Genomic DNA, 7855 nt, shown 5'->3' on the forward strand with positions numbered 1-7855 from the left:
CAGAGAAGAAGATGTGACAATGGAAGCAGAAGTCGGGGAGGTGGGGAGATCTGATGCTTGGTTTTGGTCTTAAAGCTTGAGGAGGGGGCTGCAAAACAAGGAATGAAGGTGGCTTCTAGAAGCTGAAAAAAGTAAGGAAACAGATTCTCCCCTAGCGCCTCCAGAAAGAATACAGCTCTGCCAACAAATTGATTTTAGGACTTCTGACTTCCAGAATTGTAAGATATTAAATCTGTGTTGTTTTACTCCATTAAGTTTGTGGTATTTGGTACATTAAAGCTTAAGAAGCTTGGGTACTATGGTAGATTAGACACGGCCACATATTCTTTGCAGCTTCTCCTATTAGGTGGTGGAGATTAGTTTCCCAGTTCCTGACTTTGGCTAGCCATGTGACTTGCTTTGACCAATAGAATGGGATGGAATTGGTCTTGTGTGCTCATGAGTTTAGGCCTCAGAGACCTTACAGTTTCTCTCTCTCTCTCTCTCTCTCTCTTATCTGCTGCCACCATATGGACAAGTTGCAGCTAGATTGGTGGAGAATCCTCAGCCAACATCAACTGCTAGCACTTGAGACAGGAGATGAGTTGCCACATGACAGCAGCCACATGAGGATCCCAAGCAAATCTAAGAGAAGAACCAAGTCAGCAGCCCCTTGAGAACTGTGAGCAAATAGGTATTGTTATTTTAAGCCATTAAGTTTTGGGGTGCTGCAATAGATAAATGATACGGGTGCTTTTGAAAAATATCCATTTCTGCCTATCCTCCATTTCACCAGATAGAGTGATCAAGAATTTCTTGGTAAGGAGCTCCACTGATATTTTTGTTGTGTCTGTTGGTCATCAATAAGGTTTGGAACTCACTAGTGTGGACCTTGGAGACTAAGTTCTACTGGGTCACCTGTACTTTGGAAGCCTACTAAGTCTGCTCTACTCATGGCGTGTGGGCCAAGGAAACCAATTCTCTATCACCTAGTGTACAGGTCAGGACTTTTTCTATTGCAAGTATCAAAAAACCCAACTAAAACTGCTTAAAGAAGATGTATTATAAACTTTTTTCTTTTTTTTTTTTTACAATTTTTAAAAGCAGTAGGGCTTAATTCAGGTATGGTGTATGTTCTGTTCTCTCCCCATTGCTTGTCTCACACTGGCTTCATTCTCAGGCTTCTTCTGTGCAAACAAGATGCGTACCAGCGGTTCCAGGATCAACTCCGTGGAAAAGCTCTCTCAGTGGTTTCCACAAAGTCTCACGATATATTGTGGGCTTTGATTGGATCCATCCTTGAAACAAATCTCTGGCCAGGAAAATGCAGTACTCTGATTGGTCGGGCTAGAGCCACCTGGAGCAAAAAGCAGTGTCATCTGAAGTACATTAGACAAGGAGTTAGGGAGACAGCAATTCTCCAGAGAAAAATTGCTATAGTAGATTCCAGAAAAGGGATGAATGGATGTTGGGCAGCAAAACTCGCTGATATTTACTAGCTGGACATTGGAGATCAGCTTTACTGGTGTCACTTAAATCCTGATAATCCACATTGAGTCACCTGGCTACTGGAAATCTTCACCTTCCCAATCTCAAATGCCTGGACACCAGGCTTTGAAATGCATCTCACCTGTCACCTGAATGAGGGAAGCAGGTTGCCCTCTCCATCAAAAATGCCCCCCATGCTCTGTAAAACAACTTGTGAAGTACTTCTCATGTGACATAATTTAATCCCAACTCTAAGGGCCCTACCAATATGTCTCAATGTTCATAACCCTCTAATTTCATGTACCTCTTTGTATTACAATAAAAGCTGGATTAAGGGATATTGTAGTCAAACATTTTCCCAGGGAGTTAGTCCATTAGGAGGGTTAAAATTAACCAGAAATGTACAAAGATGGAGAATATTGTTTTTATCTGGATTTCTCTTGTGGAGACAACCATACGTGCCTGGAAGAGATTCTTGGATAAGTGCCTTGTGGGGACAGTTGGGGGACAAAGGTAGGACACCCAAGAGACCTTCAGAAAAACATGATGTCGAAACTGCCTTCTGTGGAGGGTGGGTTCAGTTGTCTGCAGGGATTTTAGGTCTGAAAGCTGTTCTTCTCTGCCCTTTTCCCTGACCAGCTCAGTCCCTCTCTCCTCTAAACAAATAAGCACATATCTGGGTTTGAGGAAAATCCGGGTATTTCCACTGGCCCTGATTATAATGATGTGTGCATGGGTCTGTCTCACTCCCTGAGACGGGCACTTTGTTTTATTGATAATCTTCATATTCCCGACATCAAGTACAGTGCCTGGCATATAGCAGGCTCTCAGCAAAGATGTCAATGTCACCAGACTTTTAGAAACCGCTCCCTGAAAGATGGAAATCTGTCTTAATATCCACTACTCCCTTCAAAATAGTACTTGCTGGTCACCCTGATGCTGGGGAGTCTTCACTTTTGTTTGTTTGCTTGCTTTTTTTTAAAAATTAATTAATTAATTAATTAATTTTTGGCTGTGTTGGGTCTTCGAATGTGTGCAAGGGCTTTCTCAAGTTGCAGCAAGCGGGGGCCACTCTTCATCGCGGTGCGCAGGCCTCTCACTGTCGCGGCCTGTCTTGTTGTTGAGCACAGGCTCCAGACGCACAGGCTCAGTAGTTGTGGCTCACGGGACCAGTTGTACCACGACATGTGGGATCTTCCCAGACCAGGGCTCGAACCCGTGTCCCCTGCATTAGCAGGCAGTTTCTCAACCACTGTGCCACCAGGGAAGCCCTGTTTGCTTGCTTTTGAAGACGAAACCTGGTCTTGCTCATGAAGAAACACAGTCCTTCTGGACTGAGCCTCCTCAAAGAGCCACAGAGAGCAGGAAGCATGCTGCCAATGGGCTCTGGAAAGTGGTAATACTTTTCTTCAGCCTTCCAGAGCTCCTGGTGGGTTTCTCCATTGTCCAAAGCCCCAGGGGTTGCTCCCTCCCCTGAGTCTTTTTCATCTGCTGCCCTTCTTGGATACAGAAAGCACTAGTGAATTAGGAAATCACAGCTTTCAATAAGGAAAAAGATATCTTTAGAAAATGCCACCTATATTCTGATTTGTGGTCCTTCACCCTACTGAGCACGAAATTCAAGAAGGCTCACTGGGGGAATTCCCTGGTGGTCCAGGGTTAGGGCTCAGCGCTTTCACTGCTAGGGCCAGGTTTGATCCCTGGTCTGGGAACTAAGATCCTGCAAGCCGCACTGTGTGGCCAAAAAAAAAAACCTTACTGAAATAAGAACAATATGTCCTCATATCAAGTGTTCCCAGAAATACCATGGTCCTGAGAACTGAAGAGTAATGGAAAGGAAATTTGACTTTTTGAAACTGATCTCTGTAAGAGCAATGAGAATGCTTTCATTTTCCCTGGGATTTGATGATTAGAAAGCAAGGCATCCTCTTCCCTCATACAGTCTTTTTTTTAAACAAATAGCTTTATTTGTAGACTGCCTAAGCATTCCAGGAAATACCATCAACATGAATGTGACCTCAAACCCATAGTTTCTGCTTCCTGTCCTCCAGTGTGTGCACCAAAATCAGAGTTTATCAAGTGTCTTTTATAGGCAAGGCCTTTTGCTAGGTGCACAGAGGATCTAGGTTTTCATCCACACACCAAAATCCCCATGCCCTAGCCCCTCTTTCCCCTGCCCCTTTTTGTTTTTCAGACACTAAGAATCAGTTCTCAGCTCATAGTCATTGAATTTATACCTACCATAGGAATTGAACACTTTTCATTCACTTTTCCTAAATACTCCTTTTTTCTCTGGCTTTACCTGCCTTTCCTGGGCTGGACCTCACAGGTCATCAGCATATTCCCACCATATGACCCAATACATAGGTAGGGTATGAGTATGTCTTATGCAATATTGGGGACACACTGATACAAAAAGTGATTCATTTTTCATTTGAAATTCAAATTTAACTGGGCACCTTCTATTTTTGTTTGCTAAATCTGGCAGCCCTACAGGTAGGGAATAAAATCTTTATCTGAACTACTTTGGATTAGACTTGAAATCTGGTCTTGGAAAAATCACCCTAAGTAACTCCCCTCTCCCACCTTTTCCCCTGAAACACAAACACTCAAGTGCGTATAATCTTGTTTCCCACTTTCTTTTTTAATTTTTGGATTGTTTTATTTACTAATTTTTTAAGGTAAATTTTACACCCAGTAAAATGCACATATCTTAAATGTATATTTCGATGAGTTTTGACAAATGTGCACCCCTGTGAAACACACACCCCAATCAAGATGTGGACTATTTCTATAACCCCAGAAAGTTCCCTCGCACCCCTTTCCAGTTAATTACCTCACCCCAGAGACAACCACTGTAGATTAGTGTTGCTTGTTCTTGAGCTTCATATAAATGGAATTATACAGTATGTTCTCTTTAGTGTCTGGCTTCTTTCTCTCAACAAGTTGCTTTTGAGATTCACCTGTATGGGTGCCTATCTCAGTTGTTGATTCTTTTTTATCAAGGAGTAGGAGCGCACTGAGTGGATTTAGCACAGCATGTTCATCCAGTCACCTGTCAGTGAACATCTGAGCTGTTTCTAGTTTGGAGCTCTTTATGAATAAAGTTCCTATGAACACTGTGTAAGGATCTTTTTTTTTTTTTTTTTCAGTACGCGGGCCTCTCACTGTTGTGGCCTCTACAGTTGCAGAGCACAGGCTCCGGACATGCAGGCTCAGTGGCCATGGCTCATGGGCCCAGCCGCTCCACGGCATGTGGGATCTTCCCGGACCGGGGCACGAACCCGTGTCCCCTGCATCGGCAGGCAGACTCTCAACCACTGCGCCACCAGGGAAGCCCCTGTGTACGGATCTTTTTGTGAGCATATGTTTTTACTCCTCTTGTGTTAGTTTCACAGGGCTTGTATTAGTTTCTCTTGTATTTGTTTGCGGTTAACAAATTACCACAAATTGGGTGGCTGAAAACAACAGAAATTTATTCTCTCACAGTTCAGGAGGCCAGAAGTCTAAACTCAAAGTGTCAGCAGGGTTGGTTCCTTCTGGAGGCTCTGAGGGAGGCTATGTTCCATGTCTCTCTCCTAGCTTCTGGTGGCTGCTGGCAACCCTTGACATTCCTTGGCTGGTGGCTGCATTCCTCCAGTCTCTGCCTCCATTGTCACACGGTGTTCTTCCCTGTCATTAATCCTGTGTAGCCTGAGGGACAGTGGAGTTGGTAGATAAGCAGGGCAATGGGGCATTCTGACTGGTCGTAACGGATACTTTTGGGTCAAATCCTGTCCCCACCCTTAATTTACAGGCTCTCTGAAGGCTGGACCTGAACCCTAGGCTGGGCTGACATCACTGACCCGAGCAAAGATGTTCATCTGCTTCTTTCCAAAGCAAAGGAAGCAGACATCAGCGCTTGCAGACATGAAGCCCATGTTCCTGCCCTTCTTCCCCAGAGTTTCCCCTCTCTGGATATCCACCCCTAAACATCCAGCCTTCCCATACTCCAGAAGTGTTGCCCAATCCCAGATTCTAGAAATTCTCTTGCCTTCAAGTCCTCTAGAAATGAAATGATAGACAAAACCCAGCCTGTCTGGGCTTGGCTTTGCTGTGGACAGCACAGAACCAGAGGAACTGTGACATTCAGCAATATACCTGCAGCACTTGTCCCCTGAGCCTCTTTCAACTACAGCCTCTGCTGTGTGATCTGGGCAGTTCTAGCTCTAGGTTTGATCACAGGATCCAGAAGTACATTAGGCATCAGTTACAAAGGAACATTTCTCTAAGGGTCTGGTACTATGTGAAATCCTGACTTTGAAGTTAAGGAAGCATCTTGACTCAGCCCCAGGGCTTTGCATCTAGACTTTGCCTGTGCCCTGCCTGGTCTTCCCTCTTACAGCCACAATCAGAAGCCCACAGCTGGCTGCAGGGCTTCCATTCCTCCTCAGTCACCCCATGCCCTTGGCTTTTCCTTCCTCCTCACCACAGACATCCAGCTCCGAGCTCAAAGGTCCCTGGGAATGCAGGTCATCTGTGGTGTTTTCCCAGAGTCTATTAGGTTCTGAGAGTTTCCAACGACAGGTTTCTGCAACAGGAACCTTAGATCAGTCCCTTCCAGATCTATCCCAGGCAAGGAAATAACTGTAACTTTCTGAGATGTAAAAGATTTTACTTCTGAGCAGCTATACAACTCTTGTTTTTGCCCAATTGCCAGTGTCTGAGGGTTCCTACAGGCCTCACCTGGGATCGCGCAGGTTCATTAGCTTTTGGGTGCGTGAGTTTGGGGGAGGCAATGAAGAGGAAAGGGGATTTTCAAAAGCCCAGCTGAATATTTAGTTTGAGCAGTCCCAAGAAAAGAGAAAGGACAGGTGGGCATCAAACTCACAAAGAAAGTCCTCACCGTGCTGAAGCAGGGGGCAGCTCAGGGCTCCCAGGGCGTGTGTGGCAGGCTGGCTGGGAAGTGGATGCAGCTGTTCTCAGACTGGGTGCTCTGGTCTTGGCTGGCACTCACCTATCCCTGAATACCAGGCAACATATCAGTGCTGAGCTGGGCATAGTGGAACTCTGCCTTCTTCAAATTTGCCTTGTGGTTTTATTTTGCAAGTGCAAGCATCCGATGTGCGTATCTTTGCCTCCTGTGTCCCCCTTTTATATTGTGAGTTCAACATCTTAGGCTTTTAGGTTTTCAATTTCCACATCGTAAGCAAAAGAGCCAGTGGAGGATGATTTCCTGGGAGAACAGCTGGACTGTACACAGTTGTGGCTTCAATCACAGTGACATGGACCAACTGGCTATCTCAGGATGCACTGGGAGTGAGAAATGCTTGGGTTCCTGTATTAGTTATCCAGTGCATCATAACAAACCATCCCCAAGCTTAATAACTTAAAACAGCAATTATTTACCATCTCATGACTTCTGTGGATCAGGACTTGAGACAGGGCATAGTGGACTGGCTAGTCTCTGATCCCTGATGGCTGGGGCCTCAGCTGGAAGGCTTGAAAGCATGTGGGATGGGACGACTTGCCCAGGGCTGGAGGCTGTGCTTCCAAGGTGGCTCAATCACATGGCTGGCAAGTTGGTGCAAGGAGATGGGTTCCTCTCCACACGGACCTTTTGACAGGGCTTCCTGAGTGTCCTTTCAAGATGGTGGGGGGTTTCCCCCAGAGCAAGAAATCTAGGAGACCAAGGTAGAAATGGCAATGACTTAGCCATAAGGAGTCACACAATATCACTTTGGCCATATGCTAATGGTCACAGAAGTCAGCCCTGGTCTCATGTGGGAGGGGACCACATAAGCACATGAAGACCACTGAGAGCCCTCTTGGAGTCTGGCTACCAGCATCTACCCTCTGACCTTCAATGACGCATGTGCCTCTTAATTGCAAAACATATTAACTTCTTCCCCAGGTCCCCTCAAATTTCACTCCTTTATCTGCTCAAAATGAAGGATCGCATCATCTAAATCAGGTCTAGCTGTGGATAATGAGCCTCAGGTGTATTTCCTTGAGTATAGCTGCTTGAGTACAGTTCTTGACCTGAAGATCTGTGAACAAAAGACACAAGCTTTCTGCCCCAAACAAATTTGACATACAATGTTGGGACAGGCATATTATAACCACCTGTAACCATTGTAGACACTCCTCAACGGGGAGAAAAATGGAGTCACTGATTATAGCTAATACGAAATGCATCAAGGCATGTGTTGCCAGTTCCTTGATTATGGCTGAAGTCTTGTGAATGACAGTTCTTGGCTCTACCCTCTGGACTCTAACTTCTACCTTTCCTTTTGTACAAATCATAAATCAAAGAGAGCCTGTGTTTGCAGCTTACCCAAGAGTGGGCAGCAGGTTGGTAGCCCTGTGGGGCTGTACTGGAGCCACAAAGGGAAAGTTAAAGAATCTA

This window comes from Mesoplodon mirus, assembly GCF_964341445.2.
Source record: "Mesoplodon mirus genome assembly, chromosome: 3".
Lineage (NCBI taxonomy): Eukaryota > Metazoa > Chordata > Mammalia > Artiodactyla > Ziphiidae > Mesoplodon > Mesoplodon mirus.